Source organism: Poecile atricapillus, chromosome 2 (genome assembly GCF_030490865.1).
Source record: "Poecile atricapillus isolate bPoeAtr1 chromosome 2, bPoeAtr1.hap1, whole genome shotgun sequence".
NCBI classification, from domain to species: Eukaryota; Metazoa; Chordata; class Aves; order Passeriformes; family Paridae; genus Poecile; species Poecile atricapillus.
This window is the reverse complement of record NC_081250.1, coordinates 129,271,919-129,293,430: the sequence shown is the minus strand read 5'-3', so window position 1 is coordinate 129,293,430 and position 21,512 is coordinate 129,271,919. Positions and strand designations below refer to the sequence as shown.

At 38.5% G+C, this 21,512-nt stretch overlaps 1 protein-coding gene across 8 annotated transcripts in view; it reads left to right on the top strand.

The window, feature by feature from the left end:
* The window catches only part of RUNX1T1 (RUNX1 partner transcriptional co-repressor 1), a 116,474-nt gene that overhangs the window by 25,220 nt on the left and 69,742 nt on the right, over nucleotides 1–21,512 (top strand). The gene's annotated exons all lie outside the window — the stretch shown is intronic.

Genomic DNA, 21,512 nt, shown 5'->3' with positions numbered 1-21,512 from the left:
TAAAGCTCCTGCCTATAGCTGAAAGGTACCGTATGTTTACACAGGCCTTGGATAGGTGTTTGGTTGTTTCAGGTTTTGTTTGTTTGTTTATTTTTTATTTTATTTTTTTCTGGTTTTGTTTTGTTAGTTTGGTTTTGTTTCGCTTTGGTTTTTTTATATGTGTGTGTGAAGAATTAAAGTACAACTTATTGTTTGAATGGTGAGTGAAGAATAAATATTACAGTTATTTGTACAATTTCAATACTTGAGTTTATAACATAGTGGTATAAATAGTTGTATTGGTAGAACTTAAAATCACTGGGTACAGGTAGTAGAGGGAGGGAACATAATTTATCAGGCCTTCCAGCAAAACTGAGTGTAGCATGTGGCTATAGCCTTTTATTGTTGTGGGCAGAAGCTATTCGAAGAAAGATATTTGTGGTTGCAGGAGTAGAGAAGGAGAGCAGAAAATTAACTAAGGTTTCATTTCCTTTCATGCTGAAGGCTTTTGGTCCAGTCTGTAGAGTTATACCCACAGACAAACATATTCATTTTGGGTGTTAAAGATTTTGGGTGCTTTGTAGGTGAGATTGGAATCTTGAGCAGTTAGATTTTCCCTGCTAATATTTAATTGGAAATTCGTAATACATATGTATTATGTATACAGTGTACTTTCCTTCTTGCATGCAGACATTGCCAGATAAAGATTTTGGGGACACTTGAGAGTAAGAGAGGTAGCCTTCAGTGTGCATATGCAGTCACAGACAGGAGTCAGCTACAGAGCAGGTGGACCAAAGAGTCATTGTCATCTGTTGTGACACTAATCCCCCATCTGAAAAGGATTTCCAGGGGATGGTGCAACAAAAGAGCTGTTACAGTGTTATCAGATTGATAATTGTGATCTAACGAACTCTTCAATATGTACAGAAATCTTTCACCTTTAGAATCAAGCCTCTTTCTTCAGTAAAAGCTCCCTAGGTTACTCTGGTGTAAAGGTGCCTTTAAGTAAAAGTTGATTACTTTTAGTTTTAAATGTCTGTCCTGTCATATTGTAAAGAAGCTATAATTTAAATAAGCATTGCTTTTCATCTGTAGGATGAAAAAAAAAGATGGTTTATGCATATGATGGTTTATGCAAGTGCATGCAGTCTCATGCTCCTGAATGGAACATGATATATGTACAGGGTTTGTACACGAGTGAAATTTTGTGTCTCTATGTTTCTCTCATGAAAGCACTGTCTGTTAGTTAAACCTTTACAAGTCACGTAAGTTGTGTCCCTCTTTTCCAGTGTTTAAATTGCCTTTATTTTTTTCGCAGAGTTCATAATCCAGTGAACTGTCCATGACCTCTAGCCAATCATGGCCCACCTCAACTAGCAGTCCATTAACTGAAAAGTTCTCCATGGACATGTGCTGACAACAACCACCACATTGTCTTTCCTCCTTCCCATTGGATGCCTAGAGCCTTTTTGAAAATAACAAATAACAAATGGTAGCCTTTACACCAGGGCTGCCACTCAAAAATTCCATGGTGATAATGGTTTTAAATTTAAAAAAAAAAAAAAAATCTGGACCATTTCCACAAGCCTCTGCTTTGATACTCCTGCTTAAGGAAAGTTCTTGCAGATAATAGTTCCCAAGATGGTTTGGACTTTATTAAAACTGGCACCTTGCATTGTGCCCAAACATTTACGGCTTCTCTTTGCAGATATTCTCCTAGTGTAAAGTGGTGTAATTTGCTCTTGGTATGAAATTCCACTTCATAATCACCTTTGCATTTTTCTGCTTCTCTTTTGAATGGCTACAACAAAACACAATGTGGAGTACAACACAATTAGATAAAGTGAAGTTTTATTTAGAGGCCTGTGTTCCTCAAGGCTTCTCCCAATTACTAAAGAAACAAAGGTTTTGTATTTTAATTTTCCTTAGCTATGATGGGATTCTTTTGGGTCAGGCTAGAAGCACAGAGATTAGGACAACACATGGTGTTTCCAGGGAGCTTGATGTGCTCCTTCAATAACACTTTAAGTGGATACAACTCTTGCTTAGTTTTGTAATGGAAACCTAACTGGCATGGTGTTTTCCCCTCAGTGTTAGAGTGCTGGCTGTTGCTATTCAATTTATGTGCTAATTGTGGGTAATATTTTATGGTAGAACTCACATCTTGAAATTCTGGAACTTCTTTTAGCTGTCAAGGTTAGTGGAGGTGGGAGAGGCTAAGTGTCCAAGGCAGCTGGAGTAGAGACAGGTCATGTTGGAGAAGAGAGATGTGTAGCAGAGTGGGAAGGTGGCCCCAAGTCATGAATTTAGGAGTAGTTGTGATAGCAGAGAGAAAACAAAGGACAGTGATTGGAAAAGTGAGAAAAAAATGTGATGAAAGGTATAACTAAGGAAACAATGGAAAGAAAAATATTTGACTAAGATCAGCACCTTTCTTTTGTCTCTTAAAAATGATAATGGTTTTCTATCATCAAGGGTTGAATGAGTCTGTGTACTGATTCTGCTGTGTTTCCAGATGCTGAACTGCATTAGAGCAGTTCATTTGGTAATACTGCTTGGCATTTTAACAATTACATGGTCTGCCAGTGGGTTGTCCTATTATAACTGTGAGAAAACTCATCCATAACAGAACCGCTGTTCTGTTTGGACTTAGTTCTCTTCATGTTAAAATCTGCCCCCCTGCCTTTGTTCCATTAGACCTCTCAATTCATCAGGGAAACAGAAAATACTTGATGATGAGGTGGCTTTCTCACCTGGCTGTGGAAAGCAAATAATTTAAATGGAGAAATAATACTTAGCTGTCCTAGATATGCTGAAATATTTATTTACAGTCCTCATTCACTTGCCCTCTTGGAATTACTCAGTAGTTGACAGATGTCATACTAAAATAAAGCATTAATAGTAAACACCAACATGCTATACAGTGGCACTGCTGTGATGCTATGGGCACTACTGTGTGTATAAAAACATAACCAGACACACAGAACAGCCAGATTTCCAGCCCATTGCAGTGGAGGCCAGTGCAAAGATTTTGCTGCCTGATATAAGACTAAGCTTTATTTTCTGAATACTTGTCAGTATGTTTTACTAGCACAACCATATCCTTATATTGTTGGAAAAAATAAAAAAATAAATATATATATATGTTGAATTATACAATTCTTTAATTATACAATTCTTTAATTATACAATTCTTTAATTTCCCTTCCTTTCTGATGACTCTTGAGGTTTGCAAATTCATATTATCAGGAACAATAACTTTGTGTGAAGGTCCCTTTGAACAAAGTTTTTGTACATTATAAATCTAGTAAATGAATACTACATTAAATACGTTAAATGAAAAAAGGGTGAAGAAGGGAGGTCAATATGTAAGAATATTTGCATATAAACCATTTTCCCCCTGTTGAAAATGGCATTGCAAGCATAAATAAATGTTTTGTATTGCTGTGTATTTGCTCCACCTGGTGGATTTTCCTGGAAGTGTTTTTAATCTTTGTAATGAGGGGAAGTTGTCTTAATATGAAAGACATTTCTCAGAGTAAAGGCATCTTCCTTCCTTCCTTCCTTCCTTCCTTCCTTCCTTCCTTCCTTCCTTCCTTCCTTCCTTCCTTCCTTCCTTCCTTCCTTCCTTCCTTCCTTCCTTCCTTCCTTCCTTCCTTCCTTCCTTCCTTCCTTCCTTCCTTCCTTCCTTCCTTCCTTCCTTCCTTCCTTCCTTCCTTCCTTCCTTCCTTCCTTCCTTCCTTCCTTCCTTCCTTCCTTCCTTCCTTCCTTCCTTCCTTCCTTCCTTCCTTCCTTCCTTCCTTCCTTCCTTCCTTCCTTCCTTCCTTCCTTCCTTCCTTCCTTCCTTCCTTCCTTCCTTCCTTCCTTCCTTCCTTCCTTCCTTCCTTCCTTCCTTCCTTCCTTCCTTCCTTCCTTCCTTCCTTCCTTCCTTCCTTCCTTCCTTCCTTCCTTCCTTCCTTCCTTCCTTCCTTCCTTCCTTCCTTCCTTCCTTCCTTCCTTCCTTCCTTCCTTCCCGCCCTCCCTCCCGCCCTCCTTCCTTCCCTCCTTCCTTCCCTCCGTCCCTCCTTCCTTCCCTCCGCAATAGCATGCCATATGCAGATTTGTGGAAAGAAAATAGATTTTGATATTTCTCTTGGCCAGACTTTGTCAGCATAGAGATCTCTATGAAAGTGTAGCATTCCAAATCCATTAGTAATTACAGTTTATTCTGGGGCTTATTTAGCATATTCTTGGACTCATCTAGAGATTAGTAATTGCTGAGTCCAAGTCTGTGGTTTGTAGAGTTATATATATGTGATCAGTGAAAGGGAGGATTTGCTATGACTTCTGCCTTCCCCCCCCCCCCCCCCCCCAGTTCTGAGCCCCTCGATAAGAAGTAGCAGCGTTATTGAAATAAGAGAGTTACTATGCTTAAGTGTTAGTGCTGTACATCAGCATAAAATCTGTCTGTCATTAAGCTAGCTTTGCAAACATTGTTTTCTTTGGAATTCTTAAGGACTCGGTTATGCTTTGATCATCTCATTGTTCTCCTTAGGTTATTTTTTTCCTTTAGAGTGCAATGGCTCCCTAACAGAAGGTGAAGTTTAGAAAATAGTGTCTCCATATGCAAGGGATTTGGAGACCTTTTTATTGTCTTTAAAAATGTCATTCATAGTCCTCATTAGCATTTATTGTTGCAAGCATACAAGCAGAAAATGTGAAATTGGTATGTCATGAATAGCTCCACAGAGCTCTAGAGCCCTGAAATTTTGCCTGCAGTGTGGTGTGGGGCAGGCATTGAGAGAAAGCTGGCCAGATGGCTGCCAGCACAGAGCAGAGCTGCAGGTTTTTGTCTCTGGTGCTGAGAGGAGGGAAAGTTCACTGGAGCATACGCTATCACCCCGTGCATTTTAACAAAACTAACTTGCCATCAGTCAAAACGGGGAGGTGGTGACATTGAAACAAAAGTTTTCAATATAATGTAACAATCCTTGTCAAATGAATAAAATATGTTTAGTTAGTGTCACAAATATTGACATGTTACAGAGAAAAATGCAAGGCTCAAATTTATGGCTAGTGGTAGATAACACTTTCACACAAATACGCTCTACATTATCTTTATTATGAAGATCCTATACATTGAAAAGACATCGATTAGAGGTCAAAACTTGGGTTAATATACTACAGCAGGAGGAGTTTCCCTACCCATGTTAAATGAGCAAACACCCTGAGCTTCAAGTCAAAAAGCAACTGATAGCTTGAAACCCTTTTTTCCTTCATGGCCCCCTCCCTACCCCCTCCTTTTCCCTTCTTTTTGTATCCTAAAATATGGCCATAGTTCAGCAGGAGCAGATATGCTTTTCCAGGCTTCTCCAGGTCACACTGAATGTGTTCTTTCTCTTTTAGTGAGACAGCATCATTGGTATTTTCTTTCAGAAATATTTTCAAATCAATATCAAATTTTCTAAAGTGCATGAGTGGTGTCTTTGCACAGATGGTGTGGTAATTTTCTTTGAAGTCAAATGATGATAGAAATTAGCAGTCAATTCCAATTTACTTTACTCATATTATAGAAAATATAGTATTTAATAATAAAATAATAAAAATTCAAGGCAAAACTTGTTTAGCCTAGATCTAGTGAAAGAAACAGACCCCAAGACAGGTACACTTGTATATGAGTTTGTCCATGTGAGTGTTCTTACTAAAACATATATAGAGAGCAAAAGAGCCTGCATTCTTTAAGGCCTGAATGTTGTCCCTCCCATCCTGAGTCAGTTAATTTCTTGTGGAACTATTACTTCATGTTAGGTCTCAATGTATATTTTCAATGTTTTAAAACCTGAAATGCACCCACAATGTCACTGGGATTTCTGTGTGTTCAACAAGAATTTTTTTTTTTTTTTTTAATCAAAAACCAACAGGCAGTCTAGGTTTATTTAGGTTGTTAAGCCTAATGCACTGTCAAGGCTGCCTTTTCTTAACAGATGATTTTAAATACTCTTTGGAGAATTGTTGAAATATGGATATAGCATACAAGTTTTCTTAACTGAAAAGACATGAATGCTTTCTCTACTCTAATGAATTTAATCCAGTACTTGAGGTAACATCATGAACAGTTTGTCTTATATAACAAAGAATATTTTCTTCCCACCTTGGTGACTACCTTTCAACTGCTCAGTGTTTTATTTGTGTAGGTAATCTCAATTAGTCTATGTTTCACAGAGCAGTGCATGTTTTAAATATCTCATTTGTCTTTTTTTTCAGAAGTCCAGAATGCCTTGCCAATAAGGAAATGCTTAGGGAAATGTTTAGTGTTATCTGGCAAATATTTTGTGTTGCATGCATAAAGAGCTGCTGTTAACAGATAAGCACATATCTTACTGGAATATTTAAATTCTATTTCCAAGCAAAGAATTAGAAGCTATAGAGAAGTGCATTTCTTGGGTAGCTTGCGCTTTTTGTGGTAGTACAGTAAAACCAAGGGAGGCTAGGTACGACGTCATGGAATAAGTTTCATTGAGGGTCCCATTACAGGCTTAGGTGGGCTGCCATTGCACCAGGCAATCAGAGATACTTGGGCAGCAAGAAGTTAGTGACCTTCTCCTGAAGATGTTACCTTTACTGTGGTTGGACAGTCAACTGAATAAAGTTAAGAAAGCATCCAGAAGTGGTTGTCCCCTGTCCCCCGCATCAGCTCCAGAGCTCACACATTAGGTGGGTTTGCCCTGTCAGTGGGATGCCTTAAGAAAACACTAATAGCTTCCAGCTGGGTGGAAAATCAAAACGTTTTGGGGCTGACAAAACTAGTAGATTTGAATTTGAAAGCCCAGCTAATGCCTCCATTTTTATTTACCACTCGCCCATAAAAGATTATTTTCCAATATGTCAGCCTCATTTGGTGGCCAGTGGTCTGAAAGTGAAAGTGGAACAAGCAAGCGGGGAAATCTGGACATTAGTGAGTCCGCCCTTTCAAGCTGGTGTGCCACTTTGTGGAATGGCCTTCCCTGAGATTGGGGGGGTCCTAATGACCATTCATCAATGCTCGTTGACTGATCATTGAGTGCCTTCTCATTCAGTTTATCAAGTCTTGCACATAAAAAGTCAGAATAAGCATTATTCAGCTTTGTTAAAGCCAACTAGGAGTAAAATGCTCCATTTGAACCCATTTTGCCCTTGGTTTTTCACTTTGTTAATGCAGTCCTGCTTAAATGAGTGCTTTTATTGGGTCTGTTAGAATATCTGAAACTATTAATTCTCTTGTATTGAATAGCTGGTGGCAGGCCAGAGCAGATGGGGTAGAAAACTATTTGGTTGGGTGTATTGCTTTCAATTAGGATCAATGAGGTTTCAGCTCCTTTGAATTAACTCACTTAATACCCACTGTGTGAAGTCACAATGTATCACAACAGTCTGCTATAAGTAGAGCGGGAAGTTGAGAAGTCCTACAGAAAAGCTTTGAGTTAAATTCTTCCTTCACTGTTAATAGAGAGCTTTCATTAACTACAGATGTGTTTCAGTGGACTTCCAGTCCCTGTTATTAAGCTGGGTTTGCACAAAAGGCAATCTCTGTACTTTTAAATGATGGTCATTAGGAATTTCCCATCAGATCCATGTCTTGGCTACCTTATATCATCCGCTGCATAAAAATCTTTCTTCATCCCCTTCAAATACAAGACTATGGATACTGGTTTGCTTTCTCTATCCATTTTCAAACTAAGGACTCCTAGAGGATGATTTAAAATTATTTTGTAAGGCATTTTGAGTGATCATCAAAGAAGGAGCTGGTGCCCACCAGGATGGTGTAACGTAATGTGCACCATAAAGAAACTGGCCCTAGGTTGTCTTGTGGATTTTTCACTGTCTTTGTATCTCTTTCATTTTGGCAGTACCCTGACTCTTGTGATGCAGCAGAACTGTTCTGTGTTAAAACCACTGTCTTTGTTTTCTTGGTGGAGAATAAAACAATTTTACAGAATGGGCTGTCCACTTTTGCTTGGCCTGCTAAAATTTTAGACCGAGTGCAAGAACTTCTAGGACATGCTTCAGGTGACTGCATTAGAAATGGGGGTGGGGAAAGCAAATTAATTTCCTCAGAAACTTTTTCATGGAAGAACTGCCAAATGGGTTGCAGCCTGCCTCAGTGTATTAAATAATGAGAGGGGAAAACTGTTCATGCAGCTGGCTGCTTGAGAAAATGCTGAAGTAGTCTCAGATGCACAGGCATTCTGTTAGCCCCTTCCATGAACAGACTTCTAGGTGAGAATCTCCAGGGATCCAGGTTTTGTTGACGTGGATCAATTTAAGTGGCAATTACCGTAGTCAGATAACAGCTTAAAAAGGCTTTTTACACACAGAAAAAGGATGCATAATCGCACAGCATATGGAAGTTCAATTTCGTGAGCCATGGTCTGTGGATTTACAATGTATTGATATTAAGACCTTCTTTTAAGAGTGAATATTGTTCAGTTTTATTAAAATGCGTCATACCATTGACACGTTACTTTCTACTCTGAAGCTGATTCAGGCTGCATCTATGTTGATGAAAGGTTGCATTTCCAACTGTGAAAATGTTTTTCTTTTCATGTAGAGTACAGCATTACAAAAGAAAAACAACGTAGCAAATACAATAGTAACTGACTGGTTTTAAATAGTGCATCAAATAATAAAACCAAAAGGACAGTAAAGTCTTTAAAGGCCTTGTTGGCGCAGACTTCACTTGTCTCCATTTCCCTTGCTTCCCTCCCTTTGGCCTTCCATTTTTCCTCCCTTCATGAAAGTGGTCAGGTAAACGTTTTCATGTTTTGGTTTTCATGTTTCTCTTGGGCTCTCTGACACTCAAAAATCCATTATAGAGAACTTCATTACAGTAGATGTCTGATGAAGTGAAGAAAAGATCTACCTCAACGGGTAGACACATTAGACTGTTAGTGCTGGGCTGTTTATTGAGCAGGGGAGCTGCTCCTTTTCTTCTTGATTAGTCTTGGATTTGCCATTCTGTGTTTGGAATTTCTCCCCTATTTAAATGAAACTTAAGGATGCCAGTTAGATTGTGTTAGAAAGATACAATAGAAATATTAGTAAATTAAATGATTTATTTTCTTTAAGTGAGAAATATTCATGAGTTAAGTCTGGACATTAGGAGGGACTGTTATTTTCTACTTAATTTTGCATGTATGTCCTTTTCCTAAACAGATCTTTATCAGGCTCTGTGGTAGCTAGAGGAAAGAAGAGGAAGGCCTAAAAGCAGAGTTGTTTCTGCATAATAGAGGCAGAAGATGGCATAACGCAAATCAGGGGGGTGCATAAATAAGTACACAAGGACAGACCTTACACTGAGAAGATCTGACTGAGAATTGTTGCCTTTCCATAAAGGTTTGAATGTATAATTCAAAGGCAAAGTCAGAACCAAGACCTACATCCTAGTTGCTGGAGAAATGGCTCGTTACTAAAGCACTTTTCAAGTGGTGAATGGGAGCAGAGTTTTAAAAAGGACAGTATTTTTTCTTGTGCCTAGAATTTTGTGCAAAGCTCTATGTGCTACAGAAGGCATGCGAGTCAAGCGTATGCTTCTTCTAAGAGGCAAAGATGTTTTACAAAGGACTAAAGAGGGACTGCTGAGAAGAAAATAGCCAGCTTTAGATAAAGCACTATAACAAAGACTTGTAGTTTTATGTATCATGGTATCCATTAAAGCTTAATAGGGAAGAGTGAATTGAACCTAGCCAGGCATACCTTATTCATGTGAAGGATAAACATTTAAGGGGTTCACAAAATCAGAAATTGGGAGGACATGATTGTTTAGCTTTTGAAAAAGCTGTACAGGGAAGATTTTGTTTTCATCCCCCATGGATCACTATGCAAGGTAAAGGAGAGTAAGCTGCAAATGTTTGGAACATATCAATGGAAGAATCCCAGGGGGTTAAAAGCACCATAGTAAAATATAAGTGGTCTGCTTTCTAAGTGTGTTCTATTTTACACATACTACTGTGGATCTGAGAGAGGGAGTGATTTTGATACTCTGTTCCCTATGGTAAAGGGGAATAATAATGTCATAAGTGTGGGGAGCGGGGGGGATTCTCTTGTATATTCTTGTGCACGTTTTGAATTTCCAGCTAAACAAACAAACGTAATCTTATGGAGTGCAAAATTATGGCTGTTAAAATAAAGAATGATTTTTTTCCACGTTTGGAGGAGAGCTGATTCAAAGTGATGCTTTTTCTTTAATTGTTGTCAGCAGAGGAAAGGGTTAACTTCTAAAGAAAAAATGAATAATTCAGTGTTTGGCTTATCACTCTGCATTTTAGTTTCTATTCTTTGGTCATCTGGAACTTGGTGTGAAAGGTAGAGTAAAAGGAGTCAGCTGAGGGGAGCCGGGGTTGTGATAATTTGCACACACATCCCTGTCATTGTTCTGCCTGAAGAGACAGGGCTGGGTTCAAGGCCACATGTGCTCCTGTCATCATTCACATTTCTGCTCCAAGTGCAATACAGAGTGTCAGCTCTCCATCTGTCTTTGCCTGGCAAACGCACGCGCCCAGCATCCTGCCTCCAGCTACGCTGCCACAGCCAGTTCTGATGGCCCTCCTCGCTTCTCTCTGTTCATTCCAGAACAGGAGGCACTGAGCCCTAAATAAGCTTGCTTTTAGGAGAGAGCCATTTACAGTGTGGTATATTTTATCCAAGGATGCCTGGTGAGTTGAAATTATTGCAGCTCTTTCGGTTCTAAATGAGGAAACGCTAATCGTTTTTTTGATAGTATATTTTCCCTCTCTTTTTCTTTTCTCTTTTAATATAGAGGGCGATTTGCAAGCTGATACGGGTACGGAGCGATCGCGGATGCTAATTCTGTTGTGTATGTGTTTGGGGGAGGGGAATTTGTGCAAGTGAACTGCTAGAGATGATACTTACAGCAGGACTGGATGTTTCAATGAAAAGGGATAGAAATAGCAGAAAGTCATCAGCTTTGTGGGTGCAGGTCTCTGCACGGGGGCTCAATTTTAGCAAAGAGAAATACAGCTTCAGGCTGGATTTCACGACTGTCAGCTGCACCTTGAATCTGCAAACATTTGATCGTTGGAGATCATTCACAGCGTTTACCCATCAGCTGAAATTATCTCTGTGAAAAGCTGTTTATGTTGGAGAAGTGAGGGAGATTTATAAAACAGATTATTCCAGCCTTGTCCTAAATCATAGTCCTTCACTGTCACCAGGCAAATCACTGAAATATGTTGATTCAAAATAAAACAATAAAAAAATCTGCTGAATTAGAGGAATTGCTGTGGAGATGGGAGTTATAATAGGTCGGTTTCCTCATGAAAATATTACCCTTGGATCTTACAATCACTTGTCTTATTTATAAGTGTTATTGCCAATAAAAACGCATCTATGCAGGGTGATTTGTCTGAGGGGTTTTGTGAGATGCTTGACCATGACTGAGTATATTGAATTTGGTGTGTTTTGTTTGTGTTTTTTTTCCCCCTTTGGTAAGGACTGGAGAAAGCCATGTGCCTGATTATAACAGCTTGTGTTCTGGATAAAAAAATGACGGGGCTAGAGATCCTACAGCTGGCTGGTTCTTGTGGATTATTTGGGTAGGACAGGCAGAAGAGGCTATGCTTGATCACAGAGTCTGTACACCTCGCAGATGGTGTTTTGAAACAGTATCTGCCAGTTTATTGCAGCCACAGTTGCATGTAGGTATTGCCAGTTGTTGGAAGAATGTTTTCCTTTTAGGATTTTTGTATACGGTCGTACCCTACTGTTGGTATGCTTGCTGATCCTGTGATTGTAACAAGAAAGTGGGCTCTGTTTGCTCAAAGCACAAGGTTAAGAGGATTTATATGGTTGAAATATGGGCAAATTAATTTGCATAGATAACAACTGAGGACTATGAAAGGTCAATTTAACCCTTTAAACATCAAATCTGATTTGCATGCATTGCATTCCTGGGAATGTGGTCTTCATTAGAAATACAATGGTAATTCATAAATAAGGAAAACTGTACATTGTGCATCATTTTCATCCACTGATGTTTCCCTTATGTTTGTATGAAACTCATCTTCTTATGCTGTTTACTATTTCTGTGTTTTATCAAGATATTTAGGTGTACTAAAATGACACAATCTTATCAGTTTTGATCCTTGTGTGCATTATTCAGGGCTATTGGCAAACTGTTGGAATGCCTGGAGTGGACATTTTTGAAAACCTATTAAGCTTTTGGCATTTAAATTACTTAATCTACCTGCTGGTTAAAATTTCATGCATCTTTAATCAAAATGGCATGTGCCACACTCAAGTATGTATACCCTTATCAATACTCGTTAAGCTTTGCCATTAAATAAATCTTTTATTTGCAGCATTCTCTTAAAGAAGCAGCAAGCAAGAAGTGTGTTTTAATGTCAGCTCTGAGTGTTAGAAAACCTTGCACTTGGATACAGAGAATACACTAACAGCTGTGACTGGGAGCATGTGCCAGAATGGAGATACTTGAACAGATCTGACACTTGGCTATTTTTGACACCCATCTGCACTTTTTTACTCTCCTCTAGGATGAACTGCCTCTCAATCTGTTCACGGCATATTTTAGCCCTTTAATATTGTGGTGTTGTGTTTTTTCAAATGGGCATTATTAGCCATCTGGGGCAGATTTTGTATTTTAAAAGTAAGCACATTATGTACAGGAGATTAAAAGGATGTGTATTTTTATGTAATCTGATATTATGTCAGTGCCTTTTGTGTATGTGTGAAGTCTTGATTTCAGAACCATCCCTTTAGTGATTCTGACATGTGAAGTCCTTCTTTTTGGGGAAAAACAGGAAGTAATAAAGACGGGTTCTGGTTTATGTGTGGTGATAACAATTACACAAACTAAATTTGCCCTTCAAAGACGAAATGCTCACACTGTTATAATTGCGACTGGGTGCTCACCTCCTCGCTCTCCTGTCGGGGCAAAGCGACAGCAGTGGGGCTGGCTAATGAAGCGCTGTAAAAGCCATTCAGACTTCTGTGAAGGCACTGCTGCAACTCTGAGAAAAGTCTCTAGAAAGATAATCCTGTTAACATGCAGCTTGCCGTAACCAAGTTAACCATTTTGTCATTCTGTGTAGTGAACTCTAGGAAGCGTTTATCTCTAAGTAATTGTTCCTGGGGGAACAGTGTTCAAATCTAATACCGTACACCAGTTTCTCTGATTACTGTGAATGTGGTGGTTGGTTTCTTTTTCTTTTTTTTTCTTTTTTTTTTTTACTGTTTATTCCGGACTTTATTTATGAAACATTACAAATCTATCAGTCATTTTATAGTACTTTCAAAGAACAGATGTTGGCCTACAAAATGCTTTATTATTGCCCATGGCAGTATTCAGCATGGTTTCCTTAAAAGGACAATCAGTGATCACAGTCATTGTAGCCCAGAAATAATGCTGCTCTTTCAGAAGATGGCCTGGTATTAGGTCAGACCACCCTTTCTTTACTTCTGCTCTCCAGATGTGGCTGCAACTATTTTTTTTTAAAGTTCATGTTTCAAAAAAAAATGGGTTTGTTTTCAAAATCTGGTTTTACTTAAGATATCTCCATCCTGGAGTGCATTTCATAAATTGCCCACATATTTTTCTTAGCAGAGAACTTAACTGGCTGTAATTTTTAACACATGGCCACATCATGTGATATTTTCAAAACATTTGCACATAGCTTTAAGAAGGTCCCGGCAGAAATGATCCATCATCTCACAGCCAGCCCATTTCTTAACAGCATATCTGCATTTTCCATTTAGCAGAGCTATATATTATTAGCTTACATTTTGGGTAGTAAAACAGTGTATTGCTGATTGTAAAACATGGACTTTATTATCTGCTGAAAATTGATTTGGCATTTATAGCCACTGTGTACTAGAGTGGCTTTCTGGTTTTAACATTAGTGCTTGCAAGTGATGATTTGTTTAAAGAACAGAAACAAAATTGCTATGGACATAACTGTTAGTGTCCTAGTAACTGAACATTTGGATTATCCACCTGTTTTTTAAATACATGCGTCTAAATGGTGTTACACAGCAGAAGTGTCCTAACAGTCCATTAACCGACTTGTTCTGTTCTAAGTTGCAGTTGCTATGCTGTTATATTAGGAAGACTGTGTCTTACAAAACAAGTTTCCTGCCAAATAGGGAAAACATGTCTGGAAATACTTAAGTCTGAGTGTTAACTTTGCATCATTATTCCAATCATCCTACATAATGACTTTATCTTCAGGATTCAGCTACGAGTGAAAAGCTCTTTCCTTAAGAAGACCGTGGGTCACTGGGTTCTTCAGATATGTAAGACAGGGTTGGGAGGTGACATGTGATGACTTGCTTTTCACAGTATTAAAGTTTCTTCGTCTTTTATGGTAGTAATAAATTCCAAAGTCTGCATTACATTATTGCTCTTATTTTCAACCCATGGGGCTATGAACTGCCTCATGCTACACATGAATGGAAAGTAACTAACACATCATGGAATGCAGATCATGCTGCAGGAATGAATATATATGTGTATTTTTTTATTATTGTTTTTTTTCTAATCAGGGTCTCAAACACTCTTTTCCTGAGAAGACTGAAAGCTTTATAGCTCAGGCCCTTAGCTAAAGAAGAACGGCCAAGTTAGTTCCTCAGGACAGGTACTTCCTTGGTGTTTAGCACCAGGATATTTAGCACCAATCACATCTTGATTTGAAGATTTTGGACTCCACACTCACATATATAAGGCATGATCATCAATCATAGCTTACAAATCAATGTGATCTATGTATATATGATTTGAAAAGACCAATTGAATTTTGCATAAAATGAAATTATATTATATGCTAGTTTAAAGTCCATACAAAGAAATTGATACATTTAAGAGTAGAGGACATGATACTTGGTTCTTTTTTTTAAGGACATGTACATATACCACTACCAGTTTTCTAGTTTATTTGCTTCATCCGTGTTTCTCTCAAGTGTGTACATCAAGGATAACACTACAAAAAAATCAGCTGAAGCTTGGTATTTTGCTTCCAGGTCACAAAACAACTTGTGCACTTGAAGCAGTAGCTGCCTTCCAAATCCGAAGCGCTGTGCCTCTTAACTCTCCTCATTCCTGGGTGCATCACTGTTACAGCTTTAAAGTTTCCTGAACATGTCAAGCTACATCTGTGTATGGCAGGGTTTCCTTCGGTATTGATAGAGTTAAGCAGCCCAATATCTTTTTGGAGTTGAAGCATTTCTGTGTCTTGAGTTGTTCACACAACTGTATCTGGTAGGTAATCTCAGAGGAAGCCCAGTGCGTATTTAGAAGTGTTGGTCTCTTCACGTGTAGGCTTACTTTTTGTTCACAGAAATGTGTATGGTGTAAAATGGAGCATAGAGCCAGCAATGCTAAGGCAAGTAGAGATTAAATTGGGAAAAACAGAGGGCACAGCAGTGCTTAGATTTTCACTTACACACAGATGCAGTCTAGCCATATTGGCCCACTTGGCAAGGCTTGTTTCTTTCAATATCCTGCTATGCTAAGTCCATGTTCATGCAGTTCCTCTGTGAAGCTGGTGAAGTCCTTGACACATTGTACCATTCTATCTATCTATATTCACTGGCTCAACTCTCCAGCAGCTCAGCCATCTCCGCACTGAGTTCCATTTTTGTGATGTACATTTGTACTTGTTGCCTCATGTACATGAGAGTCACCAGATGAAGAGCGGGGCAAGTGCAGGAGTCACCTTCCCCTTGCTGTTGTTGATCTTGAGCCACATTCTGCCCTAACGTTTCTTGTTCAGTTCTTGGGTGGGACTCTGGAGATTTCTCCCATAAACTGCTAATGGGCAGTAGCTTTCCCCACTGCTCAGGGATATGTTCCAGACCTGAGAGTGAGCAAGCAGAAGGAGGATTTGAATTTGTGTGTTTCACTTCCAGAGTGAGGCTTCCACTTCAAAATCTTGCAAAAAAATTTCAAAGCTCACTCTTCCATCTTGCCTAGCTGTGTCTTACACAAACCAGTTCTACTTGCCAATCTTGTGAAGGCGAGTATATGGACAGTTTTTCTGGAGGAGAGAGTAATGCTGTGGAATCCATGTCTCCAAGTCATTGAGGCAGGAATTTTCCTGTTGGTAAGCTGTAGGCAGTTGCTAGTTAAATATAATTAACTTTATATAATCTTTTTGTCTTGAGTTGTCTATCTACAACTAATGGGAGGGCGTAGAGAAGATGGATGAAGCCAAATTCTTCTCAAGGTGCACAGTGGTAAAGATGAGAGGCAAAAGGCATGAGTAATAGACCATGATAAAACACAAGTAGATGCCAGGAAGTTTTCGCCATAATGATGGTCAGACATTAAAACTGTTTTTTCAGAGAGGTACTGATATTTTCATTATTGAAGATCCTGTATTGGACAAACCCTTGCAACCTGATCTAAACTTCACATGCTTTAAGACAGAAGGGCATAGACTGTCTAATCTCCTAGGGTCACTTCAGCTTGCCTAATGATTCTTCATTCTGCTGGATCTGTTAATTCTGGACACCTGGTCTGAGGTGCCTGAGACCTGTGCTCTGTAGAGGAGAGCAGAGCAGCCTCTGGCACCTCCTTCTGTGTTGTGTTTTAGGGGAAATTTCAGCAGTGTTGATCTTCAAACACCCGAAGGGATTCATTAAATTTGCTCTGAAATTATTATTTGTTATGTAGCTTTGTGAATGGACTTCATGTGCTGGTAGAAGAGTAGAATTGTCAGGCTCAACCCTGATTCAAAGGGCTGCACCTCCTTCCTCTGGCAGCTCATGGAGCTCTGCTTCCATATACCAGAGCTGAATTTATTTCTCGCTGCTGTTTTTTTTATTGTTTTATTTTTATTTTTTCTCTACTAGTAATTTCTTCTTTACTGCAAGTTATAGGCAGAGTGTGGAGAAAGAGCCTCATTGTGAGCTTTAACTGCAGAACAGCTTGAGACAACAACTTGCTGGAGGCCTTGGGATTTGAGAGGAGACACTTCAACTGAAGGTTCACAGACCTCTTAGTTTTGTCCCTGTGCTGCAGCACACCACCTGTTAGTAATGTTCTTGCAGCTGGTTTAAAGAAGTTCTAAACATTCTAAAAGTCTCCTTCTCAAATTCTTATGGCATGGAGCTAGAGCCTTACTTGAGCTTTTTCATAATGTTGTGTAATAAGCTGTAGATTTATTTCTGTTTCTTACTCTTGGGATCTGGTAATCCTGTGAAATTTTCATGAGGAAAAATTACCTGGTAGGACCCACACATCTGAGTTTATTAAAACTATCCAGCCAGATATTTAGGTATCAGCGTGGATAAATATTCTGGATCTATGCCTGCAACGTAACTGTGCTTTTAAACAGGCACAAAGTGTAAGTCAAAGGTGACAGGAAATCTTTCTGAAGTTCAAAAGGAAATACCATCAGCAGTGGACACAGTTATTAAGAGTTCTGCTCATATGGTTCTCATTCCTTATGGACATCCCTTTGGAAGCAGACTGTAACAAGCTCTGCTATTTTTATGTTATTTTTGCATGTTGGCAGTACTGACCTGACAAAGACCAGAAGAAATGTGGAAATAGAAGAGTGAAAGGAATTGGTATGGATCACCTCCTGGAGAGAAGCTGAGGATTAAGGAAGAAAAATGTATTTTGGTAAACCTTCAAGTGTACTGCAAATTCAGGCAGATCTGGTGTAGGGTCAGGGCAATATCATTCTTTGTTTAAAAATGGGAGTTGCTATATTGAGCTGAGATTTGAGTAAGTGGCATTTGCAAATGCTTAATTAACTGCAGTGAAGTTTGAAATGATGATTCAAGAAGCAGGAACATGTTTTACCTTTCAAAGTCCATCGCCCTTTCCAGCTTATCAATACATCGTTTCTGGGGTTTAAGGTACTACTCTGTCTTCAGTAAGTAATTTGGAAAGCATATCTAAAATTTAACTTGGTACACTTTCAGTTCTAATGCTTTACTGGAATTTTCTTCATATGCTTATAATCCTCTTCTCCAAGGCCTGGGAGCTTTCCTGTGTATCTCCAGTGCAGAATCTTGTAGTTCCCCCTTTCTGTCTGATTCTGCTAGTGAAGCTGAGTTCAATGTCTCACTGTCTCTTGTTTGGAACCACATCCTGCTAAAGGAGTAATCTCCCAGTTAGGGATACAGGGCCTTTCCCCTTCCTTCTTTCAGATCTCTCCTTAATATGTATTTTGTGAGTCATGCAAGCACACATGACTCAAATACTCTTCCTGCCACAAGATTGCAGTTTGGAAAATGTGTGCACTCACATCATAGGAAAATGCAGCCATAATTTGATTCTTGCATTCTAAACTGTGCATTCCAAATATATTCTGGTGGCCCTTTTAAGCCAGAGCAATAAGCATGTGTACACACAGCCTTGAGTTTTCATTGTAGCTGTTTTATAATCCAAATGAATGCCATCTACATAGACTTTCCTATATGTGACTTCTTCATATCATTACTTGAATTTTTAAGAGATTCTTTATTTTTTAAGGGATTTTGTGCCTTGCAGAGCACCAGCCACATCTTCCGTGGTTAGCAAATACAAATTAACATTTATTGTTTTAATTTTATTTTTCCAGTCTATTTCACCACATAATTGTCGACTGCGTAATTATATCTGCTAGTTTGCACACACTTATTTGTATTCTCTTTAGGAGAAAGTTTGTCTAACTGAAATTTAGAAGAGGTCATTTTCTGTGACAGCGTTACTGTTACTACTTTTTTTTTGCCTGGAACCGTGCTAGATACACTATTTTGGACATTTTAGACTATAAACACTGCAGTGTACAAAAATAGTCTTTTAAAAACAGGGATATGCAATGATCTTATTCTTTTTTAGAAAGTATTGGGATTTCTGTCAGTTTTGGAAATGAAATCCTGAGTGAAACACAGGGACCTTGTAACACAGTAAAGAAAGCGGAAAGATGCTCTTTAAAGCAACTGTGGTTATGTTTGTAAAAGAATGGGTGTAATTAGATATCCAGCAAGGTCATATGGCACTGTCATTTAATAGCTTTGAAAGTTATCGGTTTTCTTCTTGGAAACTGGTTTGTGACAGAGTTTACTGCCTCTTGGGATTGTGTTTTTAGTTTTCATTTTTCCACTAACGGGAGGAGGACAACTGAGTTTCTAGAATTCAAGTGGTCCACATTGGTTGAGTTCATCCTTCTATGGCACTACATTTTCAGGACCCTATTTAGGGTCCTGAAAGAGAGTTTCCATCAATCTCATCCATGTTAGATCTTAAAGGTAATGTAAATTACTTAATTAAAATCAATATTTGATTATTTTACTCTGAGCTCAGCATTTGACTGCATTGTATCTTCAGAAATAAAGGCAAAGTCCTTCGAAATTTTTAAAGGGGATACGTGCAGTAAGGAGTGTATATCTTTCTTTTCTGAATTCCTATTAGCCAAGATGAGCACTTCATTGTCCCCTTGAAAATGGAGAAGTGAGATGGTGGCTTCTTTGAGAATACTATCTGTGTTTCTCATGTTAAATTTTTAAAGTATTTTGAAGAATGCTTATCTTGTTTCGTTAATTTACTTGCATCTCTCTTTACATTATTCTCTGGTTGTAAAAGCAAATGAATTTGGGTTTTCTACATTTATTGATTCAGCTGCACAAGAGATGAAACTGTACCTGAAACTTTGATTGAGAGATTGGTATGAAAGCAGAGTCTAAAGAGCATGTATAGTAAGTTCTCTGCCTGGAAAGCCAGTGTTACAGCCTTTCTTTGCTCTTTCCAGACTCCTCTACATAGACAGAACCACATTTTGGGTTTGATTTGCATGGTTGTTTGCCGGCTCAGCAGCTAGTTTTCTTCCTGTGACATGTCAATTGGTAGAGTAGTAATTTCCAATTCCTTTCATTTTGAGCAAGGCAAGTAATGGTATTTAATCTTCAGACACCAGCAGAAACAGAATGCTTTCATTTATGCTGCCTTAAAGGTTTTGCTTCAAACTGCTTTTGAGTCTGTAAAAGCTCCAAAGGTAAAAATACTACCTAAATTTAAGGTATCGACCTGCATCTCTCTGTAGAGCCACAAGAGAAATTATATAGACTTTCCGCGGTTAACTTCTGTATTCTCTCAGAAAGAGCTCTGTGGATGCAACTGAGTAGCTTGTGTTTTCTTGAAGGAATACAGAAAATCATGATGCCTTGATTTCATCCTGACAACCGCAGATATGATTGCATGGTTTTGTCTGGGGCATTGGTTCAAGACAGTCTTGAAATAATCAGTGTCTATTGCTTAATCACCAGGAATGCTTAATAGTTTTGTCACAAGTGTTTTTCTTATTGGAGGCTGTGTTTTCACTCTCTTGCCACACTAGATATAGAATAGATGCCTTGATGTATTACCCAGTGGGGATTCTGGTGCAGGAATTGATGCTTACTGAATCAGAATCAAAAGGGTTTCTTTGTGTTTTTTTTTTTTTAATTTGTTTTTGGGGTGTTTGTTTGCTTGGGTTTTTGTTTGGTTTTTTTTTGGGGGGGGATTGTTTGATTTGGGTTTTTTTGTTTGTTTTCTTTGTTTTTTTGGTCTCCTTTAGTCATTACAGTAAAGCTGCTTGGTTTTAAATATGTCTGCTTACAGGTGTGGGTATGTGCACATTGTTGCATGCAATTGCTAGCTTTTGGAGAGCTTTTCGACACAAAATACTGTGATGATGCAGCTGTTCTGTTATTGTTCTTGAAAACAGCTGATGGTGGATCTGATGCTGGAAGCTGATCAGCAGCTAGCATATATCATCATCTTCTGATCCAAACTGGTTCCTCTGGGAGTCAGCTCTACTGTTTCAGTGTGTTGTAATTAAATTGAGTGCTGTTAAGGTGTCAGAAATTACTTTATAACACAGGATAATGAACTTAAACAGACTTACTTGCACAATGCAAATCATAGTTTAGCAAATTACCCTTAAAGGCTATATATAAAGAAACAAAACAAGTCACCCAATATTCAGTAGGAAAAGAAAGAGGAAAAAATTGGTCTGATTTCTGGACTGATACTCAGTCCTTAAGACATCCTTGCAAAAGCCTTTCTGGACTTAATAGATGCTAGAATAATGCCTGTTATTTCTGAATAACAGTCATAACATGCTTTGTTTGAAGGAAAAAGGTAATTATTTAGTTAGGATTGGATATGTGGTTGGAAATCCCGGCCAACCAGACTTTTAATAGTCAAAAAAATATTTCTAATACATGCAACAGATAACTTCTGTATCTAGATCTTACATGATTTTGAGCAATGTTAATCCCCAGAAAAGTTTGTGTGAGTTGTGAATACTCAGCATCTTGTAGAATTAGACTGTATTTATGAGAAGGCTAATGTTGTTAGGAAAACAATAAATTTACATGCATAGTGAGAGCTGTTTGTAAATCAGCAGGTGGTTTCTAAAATATCAGAAAATGGCAAAATGTTTACTGATGTGATGTCTCTCTGAAAAACAAACCTGTTTAAAAATACTTGAACATTCAAACTTCAAATGCTTAAAGCTGATTTGCTTTTCTTCAGCCATCTCTGGTCTTTCTTGTGTTTTGAATCCACA